Raw genomic sequence first — 21,050 nt, 5'->3', positions numbered from 1 at the left:
GTGCTAGAGAGCAGATGAGTGTCTAAAGAAATTGTGGTATATCTACACAATGGAATACTATGCAGCTGTTAGTAAAAATGAAGTCCGGTGTAAATGATGCTGGTGAAGTTGGATCTTGGGTGAGTAGTGAGCTTACATATTTAAAAAAATCCATGAGCCACTTTCTAGGGAATAATTCTAACAACCCTTTACTTTAGATGAGGAAGGAATATTTATAATGTGTCTCAGCTAATCAGGTTATGAAGAAACAGGAAAAGTAGAACAGGCAATATTCAATTTGATTAGAAAGAAAATAAGTGTTCTGTTTAAGGAAAAATCAAGATGTTTACTCTATCTAGGAAAAAAAGATGTTTGCTCTGTTTAGGGAGAAAAACAAAATATTTGCTTTGTTTGGCTCTGTGTAGCTACAGACCTACAGTCATGAAATTTGCTATTCCACTTCTAGAGATATACCCTAGGAACACAAGAATACAATACAAAAACCCCTTCCTCACACCTATATTTATTGCAGCACTATTCACAATAGCCAGGCTCTGGAAACAACCAAGATGTCCTTCAACAGACAAATGGTGAAAGAAACTGTGGTACATATACACAATGGAATACTACACAGCCATCAGGAGAGATAAAGTCATGAAATTTTCCTATACATGAATGTATATGGAATCTATCATGCTGAGTGAAATAAGTCAGAGGGAGAGAGAGAGACGCAGAATAGTCTCACTCATCTATGGGTTTTAAGAAAAAAATGCCATTTTTGAAACAATCCTCAGAGACAATGAGAGGAGGGCTGGAACTTCCAGCTCACTTCATGAAGCTCACCACAGAGTGGTGAGTGCAGTTATAGAAATAACTACACTGAGAACTACCACAATCATGTGAATGAATGAGGGAACTGGAAAGCCTGTCTGGAGTACAGGTGGGGATGGGGTAGGGTGGAGGGAGATTTGGGACATTGGTGGTGGGAATATTGCACTGGTGAAGGGGCTGTTCTTTACATGACTGAAACCTAATCACAATTATATTTGTAATCAGGATGCTTAAAGAAAAGAAGTTTAAAAAAAAAACATAGAATGGGCAACTTTTGTATTTAAATTTAATAAATAAAATATAATATGAAAATTATTATGTTGAGTTATTATATATTATATAATTCATAATATATTATATAATATTACAATATAGTATGTAATCTAATTATTATATATATCACATGCTGAATTATTATGAACGAAAGGAGTCAGAGGGAGAAGAATAGACATAGAACTATCTCACTCATTTGTGGCATATAATGAAAATAAAAGATGGTAATAATACCCAGAGACAATAAAGATGAGGATTAAGAGGATTAGTCCATGGTCGAAAGCTCATCACAAAGAGTGGTGAGTGCAATTCAGGTAGTGAACAGTCAATCAACTGTGACAAAGATAGTTGGAACTGATCACTCTAGAAAAATTGTGCATAATGTGATATGCACAATACCTCTTCATTAGCAATAGTGCAAACCACAGTGCCAAAAAAAGAAAAGGGGAATAGTATAATGCCTGTGCCAGATGCAGGCAGGAGGGAGAGTGGGAGAATGCCAGAGGGAAACTAGGGATATTAGTGGTGGGAAATGTGCATTGGCGAAGGGTAGTGTACATTGTATAACTGAAACTCAATCAATGACAATTTTGTCACCACGGTGCTTAAATAAAGTAATTATATATAATATATTATATATTATATAATATATATGAAAGACAAAACCCAAGACAGAATATTGGAAGCAGCAAAATAAAAAATGGAACTTACATACAAAGGAAAGTTCATAAGACTTCCAGCAGATATATCAAATGAGACTCTATAAGCCAGAAGAGAATGGTGCAGTATAGTTTTTAAAAGTCAATGAAATAGATACCTATCCAAAAGTAAACTTTCCTGATAAATTATCATTCTGATTTCAAGGAACTATAGTAGAGGTTTATGGAAAGGCAACAGCTGAGGGAATTTATACTCTTAATACTAATCTTGTAAGAAGTATAGAAGATTATTTAAAAATCAAGACAAACTGATAGGCACTTTGCCACTAAGTTTGGCACTCATTTGTGGCACTAATGATTGCCTTCTACTAAATTAAGAAAGGTCTTTTTATTCCTATGTTATGAAGAGATTATAATAAAATCTGTGTCATTTATATTGAATGCTGTGAGTCTATTCAGGTAAGTTTTTACCTCTATAGAGATTATAATCTTATCTTTTAATTATTAATGTAAATATTAACCATTTCTATAATGTAATATTTTATATTAGTATAGTTTTTATTTTTATATATTTTATTTAAACACCTTGATTACATACATGATTGTGTTTGGGTTTCAGTCATGTAAAGAACACCACCCATCACCAGTGCAACATTCCCATCACCAATGTTCCAAATCTCCCTCCTCCAAACCCAAACCCTGCCTGTACTCTAGACAGGCTTTCTATTTCCCTAGTACATTCTCATTATTAGGATAGTTCAAAATGCAGTTATTTCTCTAACTAAACTCATCCATGTTTGTGGTGAGCTTCATGAGGTGAGCTGTAACTTATAGCCCTTCTCTCTTTTGTGTCTGAAAATTATGATTGCAAGAATGTCTTTCATTTTTCTTAAAACCCATAGATGAGTGAGACCATTCTGCATCTTACTCTCTCTGACTTATTTCACTCAGCATAATAAATTCCATGAACATTAATGTATAGGAAAATTTCATGACTTCAACTCTACTGACAGCTGCATAATATTTCATTGTACATGTACCACAGTTTCTTTAGCCATTCATCTATTGAAGGGTATCTTGGTTGTTTCCAGAGTCTTACTATGGTAAATAGTGCTGCAATGAATACAGGTGTAAGGAAGGGATTTTTGTATCATATTTTAGTTTTCTTAGGGTATATTCCTAGAAGTGGTATCGCTGGATCATATGGGAGCTCGATTTCCAGTTTTTGGAGGAATCTCCATATTGCTTTCCATAAAAGTTGAACTAGACGGCATTCCCACCAGCAGTGGATAAGAGTTCCTTTCTCTTCACATCCATGCCAACACTGCTTGTTCTCATCCTTTGTGATGTGTACCTATATCTGTGGTGTGACGTGGTACCTCATAGTTGTTTTGATTTGCATCTCCCTGATGATTAGTGCTATGGAGCATTTTATCATGTGTCTTTTTGGCCATTTGTATTTCTTCTTCGTCAAAGTGTCTGTCCATTACTTCTCCCCATTTTTTGATGGACTGAAGTTTTTTTTCTTGTAAAGTTCTGTCAGTGCCTTGTATATTTTGGAGATTAGCCCCTTATCTGATGGGTATTGGGGTAATAGTTTCTCCCACTCAGTGGGTGGCTCTTGTATCCTAGGGGCTATTTCCTTTGAGGTGCAGAAGCTTCTCAGTTTAATATATTTCCATCTGTTAATCTATGCTTTCACTTGCTTGGAGAGTGCAGTTTCCTCCTTGAAGATAACTGTAGTCTCAATGTCCTGAAGTGTTTTGCCAATGTGTTGTTCTATATATCTTATGGTTTTGGGTCTGATATCGAGGTCTTTAATCCATTTGGATTTTACCTTCGTACATGATGTTAGCTGGGGATCTAAGTTCGCTGTTTTGCAAGTGGCTAGCAAGTTGTGCCAACACCACTTGTTGAAGAGGCTTTCTTTGCTCCATTTAGAATTTCTTGCTCCTTTATCAAAAATTAGGTGATTGTATGTCTGGGGAACATTCTCTGAGTATTCAAGTCTATTCCACTGATCTGAGGGTCTGTCTTTATTCCAATACCAAGCTGTTTTGATAACTATTGATTTGTAGTAAAGTTTAAAGTTGGGGAAAGTAATTCCTCCCATATTCTTTTACCCAATGATTGCTTTAGCTATTCTAGGGTGTTTATTTTTCCAAATGAATTTCAAAAATGCCTGATCCACTTCTTTGAATAATGCCAGGGGTATCTTTAGAAGGATCACATTAAATCTGTAAAATGCTTTGGGGAGTATTGCCATTTTGATTATGTTAATCCTGCAAATGTGTTTCCATTTCTGCGTGTCCTCTCTTATTTCTTGGAGCAGAGTTTTATAGTTTTCTTTGTATAGGCCCTTCACATTTTTAGTCTAGTTGATTTTAAGATATTTGAGTTTGTGTGGCACTACTGTGAATGGGGTTGTTTTCTCAATGTCCATTTCTTCCTTATTACTATTGGTGTATAGAAAGGCTATTGATTTTTGTGTGTTAATTTTGTAGCCTGTCACATTGCTATATGAGTCTATTGTTTCTAGAAGCTTTTTGGTAGAGTCTTTAGGGTTTTCTAAGTAGAGTATCATGTTATCTGCAAACAGCGAGAGCTTGACTTCTTCCTTTCCTATCTGGATTCCCTTGATATCTTTTTCTTGCCTAATCGCTATAGCAAGTACTTCCAGTACTTTGTTGAATAGGAGTGATGAGAGAGGACAGCCTTGTCTTGTGAAAGAATTTAGAGGGAAGGCTTTTAGTTTTTCTCCATTGAGGATAATATTTGCCACTGGCTTGTGGTAGATGGCCTTATATTGAGAAAGGTTCCTTCCATTCCCATTTGGTTAGAGTTTTGATCAAGAATGGGTGTTGGATCTTATCAAATGCTTTCTCTGCATCTATTGATATGATCATGTAGTTTTTATTTTTCTTGTTGATGTTGTGTATTATGTTGATAGATTAACGGATGTTAAACCATCCTTGCATTCCTGAGATGAAACCTACTTGATCGTAGTGGATGATCTTCTTAATGAGCCATTGAATTCTATTTGCCAGTATTTTGTTGAGGATCTTTGCACATGCATTCATCAGCGATATTGGTTTGTAATTTTCTTTTTTTGTAGTATCTCTGTCTGGTTTAGGTATCAAGGTGATGTTGGCTTCATAAGAGCTATTTGGAAGTGTTCCCATTTTTTCTATTCCATGAAAGAGTCTTGCCAGGATTGGTTGTAGTTCCTCTTGGAAAGTTTGAAAGAATTCAGGAGTAAATCCACCTGGGCCTGGGCTTTTGTTTTTGGGCAGACATTTGATTAATTTCCTCTATAGTGATGGGTATGTTTAGATATGCTACATCCTCTTCCTTCAACCTTGGAAGACTATGAGAGTCCCAGAATTTATCCATTTCTTCCAGGTTCTCATTTTTGTGGCATAGAGTTTCTCAAAGTAGTTTCTGATAATCTCTGCCATTTCAGTAGTGATCTCTCCTTTTTCATTACTAATGCGAGTTAGCAAGTTTCTCTCTCTCTTTCTTTGTTAGTTTTGCCAGTGGTCTATCAATCTTGTTTATTTTTTCAAAGAACCAATTTCTTCTTTTGTTGATCTTTTGGATTGTTTTTTGGGTTTTCACTTAGTTTATTTCTGCTCTCAGATTTGTTATTTCCTCTCTCTCCCTATTTTTGGGTCCTTTTGTTGAGCACTTTCTAATTCTATGAGCTGTGTCATTAAGCTCTTCAGGTAGGCCCCTCTTCCTTCCTGATGTGTGCTTGCAAAGCTATACATTTTCCTCTCAGTACCACTTTTGCTGTGTCCCATAGGTTCTGATAGTTTGTGTCTCCATTGTCATTTGTTTCTAGTAAGGTTTTGATTTCCTCTTTTAATTTCATCTCGGACCCACTGTTTATTCACTATGAGGCTGTTTAACTTCCAGGTGTTAAAATTTTTCTTCTGTGTCCCTTTGGAATTCACATATAATTTCAGAGCCTGTGGTCAGTGAAGGTAGTCTGAAAATTGTCTATTCTCTTGGTATTATGGAGGTATGTTTTATGTGCCAGCATGTAGTCTATCCTGAAGAATGTCCCATGTACATTAAAGAAGAATGTGTATCCAGGTTTCTGGGGATGAAGTATCCTATATATATCTACTAGGCCTCTTTCTTCCATTTGTCTTCTCAGGTCTAGTATATTTTTTTTGGATTTCAGTCTGGTTGACCTATCCAGTGTTGACAAAGCCATATTGAGGTCCTCCACAATTATTGTGTTGTTATTGATATTATTTTTCAGATTTGTCAACAGTTGTATTATATATTTTGCTGGCCCCTCATTTGGTGCATATATGTTTAGGAGAGTTATCTCTTCCTGCTCTACATACCCCTTGATTAATATAAAATGTTCATCATTGACCCTTTCAACTTTCCTGAGTATAAAGTTTGCATCATCTTATATTAGTATGGGCACTCCAGATTTTTTATGGGTGTTGTTTGCTTGGATAATTTTCCTCCAACCTTTAATTTTGAGTCTATATTTGTTCTGACTATTCAGGTGCGTTTCTTGTAGGCAGCAGAAGGTTGGATTGAGTTTTTTGATCCATTTAGCCACTATGTGTCTAAACAGGTGCATTTAGTCCATTGACATTGAGAGAAAGAATTGTCCTGGGATTTAATGCCATCTTTATATTGAAATTTGTTATGTCCTTTGGTCAGTCTTGTCTTAAATTAGGTCTTTCAGTTTTTCTCTTAAGACTGTTTTTGAGTCTGTAAAGTTTCTGAGCTGTTGTTTGTCTATAAAACCATGTATTCTTCGATCAAACCTGAAAGTGAGTTTTGCTGGGTACAGTATTCTAGGTGAAGCATTTATTTCATTGAGTTTTGTCACTATGTCCCAACACTGCTTTCTGGCCTTGAGTGTTTCTGGTGACAGTTATGCTGTAAATCTCAAGGATGTTCCCTTGAATGTAATTTCACTTTTTGATCTTGCTGCTTTAAGAATTCTGTCTGGTGGAGTGTTTCACCTTCTTTTTCTCCTTCGTCTCTCAAACCAATGATGAGAGCCTCTAGAAGAATTCCGCTTATTTTTGGTGTATTAGACTTTTACCCCAGTTTATTACTTTTCTCTTCTTCAAACAAAATCATGTAACTTAAACTAGCTAGTCCTGCCCCCCAGTTAGAAGGAGAAATAAGGAAGGCACCAGGACCAAACAGGTGCAAGACTACTAAGTAGTAGGCTAGATACAGAGGGGACCACATATTCTAGCAACCCTGGGGGTGAGGGAAGAGGATATGGGTGGTAGGACAAAAATGGAGGTGTAGGGAGGACAGTTTGGTGATGGGAATCCCCCCTGACTTTATGTAAATATGTAACTAAAATATTATTGTCAACAATATGTAAGCCACTATGATCAAAATAAAAATTATATTAAATAAAAGAATTCTGTCTCTATCTGTGAGATTCATCATTATGACTTGGATGTGTCTTGGGGTATTTTTTCTGGGGTCTCTTTTGGTTGGTACTCTTCTGGCATGCAGGATTTGATCACACTTATTCTTTTGCTCTGGAAGTTTCTCTTTAATAATGTTCTTGACCATTGATTCTTCCTGGAAAATTTTTTCCTGGGACTCTAGGACTCCAATGATTCTTAAATTGTTTCTGTTGAGCTTATCATAGACTTCTATTTTTTCTGTTCCCATTCTTAGACTAATTTTTCCATTGTTTGTTCATTTGCTTTAAGTTTTTTTTCCAATCTCTCCCGCTGTATGGAGTTGTTATTTACCTCATCTTCTACAACCACAATTCTATTCTCAGCTTCTGTTACCCTGTTGGAGAGCTTATCCATTTTGCCATTCAATTAGTTTACTGAGTTTTTCAGGCCTGTTATTTGACCTGTTATTTCAGTTTGGAATTTTGTGATTTCTGTCTTTATATTTTATTGGTTCTTGTTAGTGTTCTGTTCAACTCAATCTTTGAATTCTTTGAGCATCTTCCATATTTCTTGTCTAAACTTCTTTTCTGAGAGATTGATTAGTTGGTTGGCCTTTCTCTGATCATCAGAATAGTCATCTTCATTCTCTATATCTGATGCTGGTCTGCGTTATTTCCCCATTGTCACACTTGTATTGTGGGTTTTTCTATGTGTTGTGGTGGTATTCATTGGGTAAGTGATGTGCCCGGCCATGCTCCTCTCGCTCCACCCTTTCTAGGTGAGTCAACTTGCCTCTAAGGAAGGGGAACCCTCCGTGGATGAAGACTCACACAGGATCAAATCTTAGGTGTGAGCATGCAGCAGAGAAGACAGTCTGGGGAGAAGTGCTGGGCTTCAGTGATCTAGCACAGTTCTTAGCATGATTTTTACTTCTTGTTGCAGTGGCATTCTTTCATTAGAAAGAGTGCACAGCCACGTAGCGAAGCAGAGCTACGTGCTCTTCTGAAGCCTCTGGGAGAGCGAATTTTCTGGGCCCTTTTTGGCCCCATCTCAAGAGGTTCAGCAGACAGGACAGGAGACAAACACACACAGGCAGCACACACAGTTTCTACAGTCGGGACCCACTGGGCCGGTGTAGATTTTCCCAGTCTGATGTCACAAACAGGGGACCTGCCTTCTGCGAAGTACTGCTTATAGCCGGTTTTCACATTTGGATGCAGTTCATTGGCATTCCGGCCTGTGAATGAACCTCTGGGAGAGCAAATTGTCTGGGCCCTTTTCGGTCCACTCCCAAATGGTTCGGGAGACAGGACAGTAGACAAACACACACAGGGAGCACTCACAGTTTCTCACAGTCAGGACTCACTGGCTTTAATGTAATATTTTATAACATGAAATCAATTTTTCTTTTTATGATAGACTTTTTATTTTTCTACCTTATATATTTTAATAGGCCTATTCATATTTTCCTTTAAAGTCTTTTTAATTTTCCTCTCCTCAATTTTACTAATTTGCTTATTTGTAGTCTTTTATTTATGGGAATTTTAATGGATCATCATAAAATTGTTCATTTTATCTACCCATTAATAAAATATTTTTTAAATTTTTATTTACAACTTCATGGAGTTTAGAATTTCAACTTTTTTATCTATATGTGTGCAGGTGTAATGACCTCCACAGAAAAAAATTTGGGGTCACACCCGGCAGCACTCAGGGGTCACTCCTGGCTGTATGCTCAAAAATTGCCCCTGGTAGGCACAGGGGACCATATGGGATGCTGTGATTCGAACCACCATCCTTCTGCATGAAAGGCAAACACCTTATCTCCATGCTATTTCTCTGGCCCCTACAGAAAACTTTTAATGAACTCTCTCACATGTGAGATATAAATAAACAGAGTCAGGAATAAAACAAATGGCTATAGTCATTGAAGCCTGGAGATTTTGTCTATAGGTCTAAATCAGGGGTCTTGAAACTATGGCCCGTGGACCACATGCGGCCCACAGAGGAGTCTGATCTGGCCCGCCAGCTTGTGAGCGCTGTTTGGTTGCCAAGATACCTGCCAGCATATACACTCAGTGTCACGGTTTCTCAGGAATGACGTCAACCGCCTCCACCCACAGAAGTTCGTTGGCTGGTAGAGGGAGAGTTTTAAACATTTCTATGACTTACTTCCGCAGATTACAGCTTTTCTACTTTCAAAAAACCAAGAAGTACCAGAGCTCAATGATGCAGAATGGAAATGGCACCTTGCCTTTCTGACAGATATAACAGAGCTACTCAACAGTTTCAATCTGCAACTTCAAGGCAAGGGGAAGCTCATCTGTGATATGGCATCACATGTGAAAGCATTTGGAGTAAAATTAGGCCTTCTCGTCAAACAAGTACAGGAGGAAAACTTCAGTCATCTCCCAACAACTCAAAACCTGTCAGTGGACAAATCATTGGTTGCATTCCCAAAGGAAACATGTCTGGCTTCACTAGAATTGTTGCAAAAGGAGTTTCAATTTAGATTCAAAGATCTTCATCTCCATGAACAGGACATACAGCTTTTTTTAACCCATTTTCTGTTGAGATTGAAAATGTCCTTACAATACCAAATGGAGCTGGCTGAACTGCAGAATTGTGACTCTCTGAAAGATGCATTTAAGTCAAGTAACCTTTTGAATTTCTATGCATCTCTCCCCTCTGAGACATATCCAAATATCAGGAACCATGCACTCAAAATGGTAACCATCTTTGGTAGCACTTATGCCTGTGAACAGACTTTTTCAAGAATGAAACATCTGAAATCTCCAACCAGATCAAGATTAACTGATGCCCACTTGCATCACTTGTTATGGCTGGCAGTGATAAATATGGAACTGGACATTGACCAGATCATTAGCCAAAAGCAGACCCACAGTTCCCATTGAAATACTGGTGCATGATCTGTTTATTTATAAATGGTTTTCATTTTATTTATATAAGATATGTGCAGTGTGAGTAGGAATTAGTAGCTCATATAGTCCGGCCATCCAGCTCTCTAAGGAACCATAATCCAGCCCTCACTTTAAAAAGTTTGAAGACCCCTGGTCTAAATTTTCATGAAAAGGAGTATGTCTGTGAGGGGGCCTTTGGGACAGTGGTGGAGTGAAAAGTGCGCTCTCTTGGTTGGTGTTGTATTGGAAAGATGTATGAATCAAAAAGTATGGTTAAAGTGTTATAAATCTTGGCATTTCAATAAAATAGTAAGTAATTAAATAAATAAGCAAAAAGTCAGAGTATAATGGAATGAGCTTAAGATGAACAATATAGGACTGCATATTGTATATTCATTGTATTCCATGAAAGAAAAGAAGTTAAGAAGAATGAAAAACTATTGATCAAAATATTTATAAATAAGGTTTTCCCAAAATTTAGGATTACATGCATCCAAACTCACGAATTCTGAAGCTTTCCAGCTAAAGTAAATCCAAAAAGAAAAAAAATCCCAAGACATGTAGTAATTAAAAAGGACAAAGCCATAAATAGAGAATTCTGAAAGCAGCAAGATCAAAGAAGAAGCTTACATACAACGGATCGCCCATATTATTTAAAGCAAATCTATTAAATAAAACTACAGATCAGGAGCCAGGACACACATGGAAGCAGCCTCGTTCAGCAAATATTTGTCTGGGACTCAGCCTCTCCAAGTTCAATAACATGCATATAGATATGGGTGAACATATTTCTTTGGGAAGCTGATGCTGCTGAACCAACTATGAGTCCAAGTCTAAATTCTTGCTTTACCATTTCTGCAGAAAAACATATTTCTGAATAAAACTCTTCTTTCACCCTCATCCCAGATACCTACAATGCCCCTCTATAGTGAACTGAGAAACTGTACAGGAAATGAAGTCACTGGACTGTATCTACCAAAGCAGTCAACTGTTTTTCACCAGTACTAAAGCATGTCTATTCACTGCTTCAGTCCTTACATCAGTTGCTTTGGTAGCCAGAAAATAACAAAATTTTGTCCAAAAAAATAAAAACCAATTAGGGCAGCTGTGAAGCATCATAGAGATCTCAGTACTAAAATGATGAAATCTTTCATATGTTTGTTAGTAATTTTCAGAATATAGTCTCCAGGCCAGTAAGATCAGCACCATCTGGGAACTGATTAGAAATAAATTTCAAATCACACCCCAGCACATTGAATTAAGAAACTATGGAATTAGATCCTATTATTTGTATGTTTATAAGTCCTCCAGGTTGTTATGATGCAGTTTTAAGTTGGGAATCCTGTGATCTTTGTAGAGAAACCAAGCAAAACTAGGCTGAAGGTTGAACCTCAGAGTTATATATCTGCTGAAGATTCTTCATGTGGTAGAGGGCAGGATGTTGAATGGTTCTCATGCCCTTGTTTCACTTGAAGACATTTCAAGTACAGCATACCTTGATTGTTTACAATTATATTCACAAATTAAAATGAGAGGAGGGGACTTTTGAACATCCCCATCCTGAGACCTACCCTCAAAAATTCTGACTTAGTTTGAACAAAGGCACAGGGAATTTCATACCCAGTCAGGTTAAAACAATTGGGTAAAGTTGCAATAAAGTTAAGAAGTAAAGCACAGTAACTTGGAAATGTTCTTTTCTGGTCTATCCCTCCTTGGGTCTGTATTCTTAAGCTTCTGAGTGAAGAGACATAGTTTATGACTATGCCTTTAGGCAGAAATTTGAAATCTGTCCAATTCCCCACTCAAGGTTCTCTACAAATCTCACCAAACATACATGGTAGAGCCTCATTGAAGATTGTAGGTAGCCCTGAACTTTCCTTTCCTGGCCCCAACTCCCTACTTCCAGCACAAAACCCAATATACTTTACTGCTTTGCATGGAGCTAGCATTCAGGTTTTCTCCTATCTGAGTAGGGCAAATCTCTTAAAGATGGAAAAAACATCAAATTAATATTAATATCAAATCAATTCCCTCAATAAGAATCACTCTGGTGTGACAGGTTCCATCTTCAGCCCATACCATCTCCCAATGCAGCATATTAATGCTGCACTGACCTTCCTAACCCTATCTGTACAATCAGCTTAGTACCATGAATAATAAAAGAGACATAGGACCAGTGGAGAGTAGCATCTCTTCTTTCATGTAGGAAAAGAATTTGGGACAAACTCTGCTGTAACCTATCCCTTCCCAGTAAGTTTGATACATTTCAACTTTTCAGTAGAGACAACCAGACTTTTCTGGAGAACTCATTAATATCTATGCATTTTATCACTCATAGTCCTCCCCGATATTTTTAATTAAACTACTGTGAGGCATTGAGAGCTTCTGTTAATATCAATTGTTTCTTGATTTCTCCCCAGCAGTCAAATGCCTAAGTAAGACAAAAATTTCAACAACCTAACCTCACTTCTGTTTTCTCTGATACCCAATGAGAACTGGAACATTCCTTGAGAAAAAGAGAGAAAAATTCTTACATTTTTTAAGGAGAATAAAAAACTCCATAGAAATTTCCTGTGAGATGGGGCAAATTATTTAATCTCTCTGCATTTTCATTTCCTCATTTGTGAAGCGGAGGTAGTACCAAGACCCAATTCATTTTAATATCTACCTCATTAAAGAATCAATGAATGAAAGAAGGAATGAAAAAGAAATAAGAGTGACACAATGCCAATTCTGCTAGTAGTTACTTGCATAACCAAGAAGGATGTCTTTAAAAACTGAGCATTCATCAAGTGCTTTATTACAGACTACACTTTGGTCAGAATTCTTAAAGAAAATGGCTTCCATTTCTAGTCCTCTCCTAAGTCCTGCAGTGCCACTTGTTACAGGCCACTTGTTACTAGAAAGTGAACATGTTTCTCTGTTTTCTTCTCAGACACGACCCATTGGTCATTGACCATTTAATAATTAATATCTAGTTCTACTCTGTACTTGCAAAACAGAAGCCTATGAATGTAGGGGTTTTTTATTTCTCATATCAAGTAGAGCAGGGTCTCTGCCAATGGGAGACACAGGAGGGAGATTAAATTCAAAGGAAGAGTCATGTATCTGCTTTTGAGTCCAGGAGCAAGAAGAGCAGCAGGAGAGACCTTAAAGACCCCAGGGGAAAATATGAGTTGTTGAAAAAACTAACCATATCACTGATAACAATGGGATGTTAGTGAGAATGATTACTACAAAACTATGGTAAGACATATGTTTTGGACTCACCTGGGGAGCGGGGAGCAGGGAGCAAACAACAATATATCAGCTCAAGGGCTGGTCATAGGTACAAAGTAACTGTGGAGATTCTAAAGGAAACTCTAAACTTTTATACAGGACTGTTAAAGTTCCAAAAAAAATCTATCTCCTGGTTGAAGAATTACATGTAATTTGAATTCTTGGATATTCCAGGATGTTTATGTGATAGTATGGTTCATTTGAAAAAGATGGTGAGATCCTGAGAATTGCAATAGATTAGTGCAAACTGAGAAATTCTTTGTTCCCTAAAACACTTTGCCCGTAGGAGGAGTTTTCTAGGGCCCATTTGGGGAGATGACACTATACTTGTCATGTGATCCTATAGATAACCTCAATCAAGACAGTAGTCTTACAAGGGGACACCAAACATTGATTTTCTCAAGTATCTTATTGCCTCCAGACTCACTAAGCAGTAATATATTTCAGCAATTCTAGGAGTAAAGGCTTAAAGTCTATCCTTGAAAATAACTGCTTTATACATATAAATACATGTAATTTTTTTTTTTTGCAAATAAAGTTTTTAGTTTTCAGTAGTTTAATGTCAGACTCAGCATCTATGTGATGGTCTGTGATGCTCTTGTTGGAATTCTGGACTTTTTTTTTAACCAACTGAATGGTTTGTGTCGTGTTCTATCATAACTCTAGAGGGAAAAGAAATGACAAAAGGGAGATAAAACTGTTTCCTTTCATCTGGCTTGCTCCTTCCCAAATTATGCACCAGCCAGGGTTCTATAACCAGCAGAAGCAGTTGGCTTCAGGATCTATAGGCTCTGGTTTTCAGCTTCTTCCAGAAATATCAAAACTCTGTGTAGGAGAACTAGCACAATCTAAGCTGAGGCAGGAAGAGAAGCCTCTGCTCTTCAGAGCTTCTACAGGCTTCTAGATTCCAAACACATCAATTTCTACAATTTGTTCTCCTAACCTGTGGGGGATGTGGCTAATTACTTCAGAATCTCCTTTTCTGACTCTTAAGATTTCTACTAACTGTTTAATTTCATATGCTAATTTTCCCTCTGTTAAAGTGAGTAACACGACTGTTTTTTCTGACTAGCCCCTCATAGTTATAAACTGGAGGAATATATCTATGTAAAGAGGAGAGGAGTGACTGTTGTAAGCATGGAGTGTAAAAATTTAAGAAGATTCCAAGAATTCATGATGAAAAGTAACCCAGTATTCTTCCATTAACTTGATGTATCACCTACATTTTTCAGTTACTGGAGGTGTTTGCCTTTGTTTGGTGACTGAGTAAATGAATAAATTTGGTTGCAAAGATATCTTTTGGGGCCAGAGCCTTAGAACAGGAGAAGGCATTTGCCTTGCACATGGTCATCCAGGGTTTGATCCTTAGCTTCCCATATGTTCCCACAAGCCTACAAGAGGAATAATTCTTTTTTTTTAATATAATTTTTATTTTGATCATAGTGGCTTACATATTGTTGACAATAATATTTCAGGTACATATTTACATAAAATCAGGGGGGATTCCCATCCCTAAATTGTCCTCCCTACCCCTCCGTTTTTGTTCTACCTCCCATTTCCTCTTCCCTCACCCCCAGGGCGTCTAGAATATGTGGTCCCCTCTGTATCTAACCTACTACTTAGTAGTCTTGCATCAGTTTGGTCTTGATGCCTCCCTTATTTCCCCCTCTAAGTGGGGGCAGGGCTAGCTAGTTCAAGTTGCGTGGTTTTGCCTGAAAAAGAGAAAATAAATAAACTGGGGGTAAGAGTCTAATACCCCGAAAATGGGCAGAATCCTTCTAGAGATTGCCATCATCGATTTGGGAAATGAATGAGAAAAAGAAGGTGAAACACTCCACCAGTACCAAAAGAAGTGTCAAATATCCAGTGAGGACTCCAGCTATATCAATAAGCACCACAAAAAAAGATAAAAAACAAACAAACAAAACAAAACAAACAAAAAACACACCGTGGTCTTGAAATAAGAAACATGGCGTAGCACATAACGAAAGAAAAGAAAGGAAGAGAAAAGAAAAAAAAAATAAGGATAATTGGGGACAACAATTTCAATAATCACATCCAAAAAGGGAAATCGACCAAAATAGCTAGGTAAATAAAAATAATAATAACAATAATAAATGAAGGTAATATATATATATATATATATAAAAAATGTCCAAGGCTTTGTGTTTTTTGTATTTTTGTTTTTTTTTCCCTCTTGCCCTGGCACAGTAAATATTGGGGTCATTCGAAAAGGAATTCACTTGCCCTATGTGATATGGGGTTTCTCTGTCCTTGGAGTATACTGTCATGGGATCAGCTCTAGTCTTTGCTCAGGATCATTACTCTCCCAGTGGTGGTTTTGTTTTTGTTTTTTTGTTTTTTTTTTTTGTTTTTTTTTTTTGGTGTGTGGTAGACTTCTGCTCTGTCCAGGGTGATACAATCAGAGCTCTGTGTTTAGAGGTCTCAGTATCTGTATAGATCCTGAGGTGGGACTTATGGTGAAGTCAGTCTTTGTGAATCTAGAGGTTCTGTTACCTCAGTGCCATTTTAATCCTTCTTCTGTGGTTGGTGATCTTGGTCTTTGCACTGATCCTAGGATGGCATCTAGGATAGTGTCTTTCTTTGTGCTTCCAGAAGCCCCTTTCCGTTACAATTGTCTCTGCCAGACCTTTGGGACTGGGGATCATGCTTATTGTGCAGGTCTTAGTTCAAACCCTAGACTAGGGCTTTTTTATTGGTCCCAAGATGTATACAGTCTGGTCGTGGTTCTAGCATCCAGTCATCTGTAAATCACGATCTTGGCTTTTGGACCTACCAAAGGGTGCCACGTCTTCTGGTTTTGTCTTGTCGTTAGCTGGTGAGGTAGGCTAAACTGCTCTAAGGTCAAGTTGTTCACATTTTCCTCATTGTCGGGATATCATGTTAGAGCTGGCCCTTGTTGTTCACCCTGCAGTATTAAGGCTGTCCCAGATGGAGTTTGTTTCTTGCAGCTGTTGTGAAGAGCTGTGCCGTTTCTATGTCTGGGATCCAGGGTTCAAGGCTGGATGAATGGTATCTAATCACCTGAGGTCTAAGTTGATTCCACATGACATATTTTCAAGGTAGGAGATAACCCTGTATTGTAAACAACTATGAGTTCCTATCTCTAGTAGATAAGAGCTCTTTTTTTTTTAATGTAGGATTTCCCCTTTATTTAGTGTGCCTTTGCAGAGGGAAGTGGTGTTCCATTATACTGTCGGTGTATTTAGGTTGGACAGAGTGGGTAGCAGAAATAGGTCGCATACCCAAAAACGATTAAAATAAAAAATAAAAAAGGAAATAAAAGTGTATGTGCCCACACATGTATATGTAGGGCAAACATTTAAAAAAAATAAATAAGTTAAAAAAAAAAAGAAAGAAATAAAATGAGTTAGCGAAGTTTTTAAAGGACCAAAGTGGTGCAAAAGACTACTTTATATTTGGGGGAGAACAGGTAAAGAGGTGCTGTATTACAGGTCTTATGCTTATGTTGAAAGTACGGTTTTTCCCGTTGTCTTTTGGATTTTTCTTGTGGTGTGTGGGTTCCCAGGCATCTTCCAATCACACCCCCTGACCTTCTTCAGATTGGTAAGAATTTGCGGCAGGGAAGTCTTGGAAGAGTTCTTGCATTGGGGATACTATTGGGCCTAAGTCCGGTTTCAAGAAACAGTCCACATTAGGGGGAGATGGTAGGGAGGGTCTCGCAGCATGAGTCCACAGGGGAGTTGGCTATCTTTTCTTGCAGGAGACGAGGTGTGGGTTTGGCTGGGTGTCCCCTCGCCTGGGTGTTGGGTACTGGTTCGTTGGGTAGGAGGTCGATCTTGATGCCTAGAAGATTAAGGACTGAGGGTGGAGAGTTTTAATATGATGGGAGATCTGGGTGGGATTGAGGGGTGAAGGGATAGTTGGATTTCCGGGGGGGGGGGAGAAAGGGGAAGGTATATGGGAGGGGTATGAAGGAAGAGAAAAGAGAAAATACCGTAGAAAGAAAGGGAGAAGAGAAAGGGGAAAAAGTAAAGAGAAGAATAGAAGAGAAAAAAAGAAAAAAGTAGCGAGAAGAAAGGAGAGAATAGCAAGGGAATGCTGGTTTGGTTGAATGTGTTCGATGACTAGAGCCTGTAGTTTAGGTCTGTACGTCGCAGGTACTGCTTTGGTGGTCTGACTGGTCCCGTGCTTCAATTCCTAAAAGAAGGTTTAACCTAGAGATAAAGTGTATGTTAAAGAGTTTTCTCGTGGCCATCTCGTAGTGCAAGCAAGGTATGGTGTCTCGTGTGGTATCCCGAGTTGCCATCTTAGTTTGTCCGCCCTTTGTATCTAAGGGTGCCTGTGGACAGAAAAGCTGAGAGGTTATTTAAAATATAGTAAGGTAAAGGGATTAAAACGTAGTGTTATGGTATGTTGCCATTGCAGTCCGTGATTTCCCGTGGTGTTCTATACTTGTGTTTCTGTTTATGATCTCTAAGGGATTATTGTGGGCTTTTGTTGTGGGAGTCTGATTACATACCTGTTCTCTCTATGATGCTGTTTCTGTTGTTGCTGTTTTCTTTGTGGTATAATGAGCAGTCAAGAGTTTGCGTTGTTCCTTTTTCATGTATTTTGGACACTGCTCCCACGTATATGTTGACTATTACAGTGTTCGGAGTTTCTACCCTGTTAAACCCTGTTATATGATTGTTAGGTATTAGTTGTGTGTAAAATATATGTTCTAGGTGTTTCAGAATAGTGCTACCATTCTGTGTTTATCTTTTGTCTTCTGACTTATTTCGTTTAACATAACATGATCTAGGTCCATCCACGTTGCTGCAAAGTCTGTGATTGTATCATTTCTAACTGCCATGTAATATTCCATTGTGTATATGTACCACATCTTAATGATCCATTCATCCGTTGTTGGACATCTAGGTTGGTTCCAAGATTTGGCTATTATACTGAGTGCTGCGATAAATAGTGGGGTGCATATGTATTTTGGAATGGATGTCCTTTCATCTTGTGGGTATATGCCTAGGAGAGCAATTGCTGGGTCAAATGGCAGCTCAATTCTGAGTTCTTTGAGCACTCTCCAGACTTTCCTCCATAGGTGTTGGACTAGGGGGCATTCCCACCAGCAGTGGATGAGAGTACCTTTCATACCGCATCCCCGCCAACAAAGGTTGTTTCCATTATTTTTGATGTGAGCCATCCTCACTGGTGTAAGGTGGTATCTCATTGTTGTCTTGATTTGGATCTCCCTGATGATGAGTGAAGGTGAGCATGTTTTCATGTGTTTGTTGGCCATAAGTGCAGAATCTGAAATAACCCCTGAGGACCACTGAGTATACCCCCAAAGTTAGTATATACATATGTATATATCAAAAAATGACCTTTTCTGTATTGTCATCAAGGTATTCTTGTTTTCATTACCTCTCCACACCCAGCTTATTCATCTATAATCAGGATACCACATAAATTATACTGCCAGAAATTATGGAAAATTATGTGATCTAATGTGCCAAAATATTTATCAGTGTGATTTGACACATAATAAGAACATGGTGAATGAAGATTATTGTTCAGAGTCAACTTTTTTAATGATATCTTTATTAAAGTACCTAAGAACTTCATAGTATTTTTATTGTGTATATGTACCAGTTTCTTTAGCCACTTATCTGATGTTGCGCATCTGAGTTATTTGTAGATTCTGGCTATTGTAAATAGCACTGCATTGAATATATGTGTGCAGAAGGCATTTTTGTATTGTTTTGTGTTCCTAGGGTAATCCGTAGGAGTGGTATATCTTAGATGTTAGCCCCTTTATCTGATGGGTATTGGCCTTCTGTAGGTGGCCTTTCTATCCTAATCATTGTTTCCTTTGAGGTGCAGAATCTTCTCAGTTTGATGTAGTACCATTTGTTTATCTCTGCTTCCATTTGTTTATACATCTTAGACATTAGCCACCTATCTGCTGGGTATTGGGTAAATAGTTTCTTTTATTTGTGGGTAACACTTGTATACTAGCCACTATTTCCTTTGAGGTGCAGAAACTTCTCAGTTTAATATAGTTCCATTTGTTTATCTCTGCTTCGTGGGTGTTTATTGTTCCAAATAAATTTCAGGAGTGTTTGACCCACTTCTTTGAAGAATGTCATGAGAATTCTTAGAGGAATTGCATTAAATCTGTACAATGTACAATGCATTGAAGGAGTATTGCCATTTTAATGATGTTAATCCTCCCAATCTATGAACAGGGTATGTGTCTCCATTTCCTTGTGTCCTGTTTTATTTCTGAAGTAGTGTTTTCTAGTTTTATTTTTTTGTGTGTGTGTGTGGTTTTGGGTCATACCCAGCAGTGCTCAGGGGTCTTTCCTGGCTCCGTGCTCAGAAATTGCTCCTGGCAGGCACGGGGGACCATATGGGACGCCAGGATTCAAACCGATGACCTTCTGCATGAAAGGTAAATGCCTTACCTCCATCCTATCTCTCCGGCCTCTCTAGTTTTCTTTGTATAGATCCTTTATCTCTTAAGTTGGAACTTATAAATTCTTTTTCTGTATCTATTGATATGATCATATGTTTTTGTATTTTGTTGATATGGTGTGTTATGTTGACTGATTTGCGTATGTTAAGTTATCCTCCCATCTCTGGAATTAAACATACTTGGTCATAATGTATCACAATCTTGATAAGGTTAGAGATCCTTTTTGCTAGGATTTTGTTGAGAATCTTTGCATCTGTGTTCTTTACGGATATGAGTCTGTAGTTTTCTAATTTTGTAGCATCTCTGTTTGGCTTAGGTATCAGGTAGCTTTATAAAAACTATTTGGTAGTTTTTTTATTTAATTTCCTGGAAGAGCCTGAAAGGATTTGGAGTAAGTTTTCTTGAAAGTTTTGAAAGATTATATTAGTGATCATCCTGGGCTTTTGTTTTGGGGAAGGCTTTTGATTAGCATTTTAATTTCCTCAGTAGTGATTGGTCTGTTTAGATATGCTAGGTCATTTTGGTTCAACCATGCAAGAGTCCCAGAATTTATCCATTTCTTCCAGGTTCTCTTATTTTGTGGCATAGAGTTTCTCAAAATAGTCTCTGATTACTAGTGGTTTATTGATCTTGTTTATTTTTTCAAAGAACCAACTTTTACTTTCATTGATTTTTTTTTTTTACCACTCAAACTGCAGAGGAAAGGGAGAACTATCATCAATGGTCAAAGGCAGTCACAGAAGCAACTCCTAGAGCTCAGGAGATGAAGCTCTGGCTCCTTGTGGCTTCGGATGCTCTACACGATCAGAGAAACTTCTCTAGTCACATACTATAGAAATGATCTCTGACTTTGGATTTTCACTTCATTGATTTCTGCTCTAATTTTCTTATTTCCTTCTGCCAAACTATTCTTGTTCATTTTATTGATCACTTTCTAACTTTATAAATTGTGTCATTAAGTTATATAGGTAATCTTTTTCTTCCTTCCTGATGTGTACTTGCAAAGCTATAAAATTTCCACTTAGTACTGCTTTTGCCATATTACACAAAATCTGGTAATTTGTGTCTTTGTTCTCATTTGTTTCCAATCTTTTGATTTCCTCTCTGATCCACTGATTGTTTAGTAATGAACTGTTTAATTTCCAAGTGTTAAAGTTCTTCCTCTGTGTCCTTCTGTAGTTCATTTCTAATTTCTGTGCATTACGACCTGAGAATGTAGTTTGTACAATTTCTATCCACTTAATTTTAT

The 21,050-nt window shown here is 37.7% G+C and overlaps 1 pseudogene; it reads right to left on the bottom strand.

Annotated features, from left to right (window-relative positions):
- Positions 1–20,483: 20,483 nt before the first annotated feature.
- Positions 20,484–20,659, bottom strand: LOC126012809 (uncharacterized; annotated as a pseudogene).
- Positions 20,660–21,050: the final 391 nt, after the last annotated feature.

The sequence above is a fragment of the Suncus etruscus genome, chromosome 6, assembly GCF_024139225.1.
Source record: "Suncus etruscus isolate mSunEtr1 chromosome 6, mSunEtr1.pri.cur, whole genome shotgun sequence".
Classification (NCBI taxonomy): Eukaryota; Metazoa; Chordata; class Mammalia; order Eulipotyphla; family Soricidae; genus Suncus; species Suncus etruscus.
This window is presented reverse-complemented; position numbering and strand designations above follow the sequence as displayed.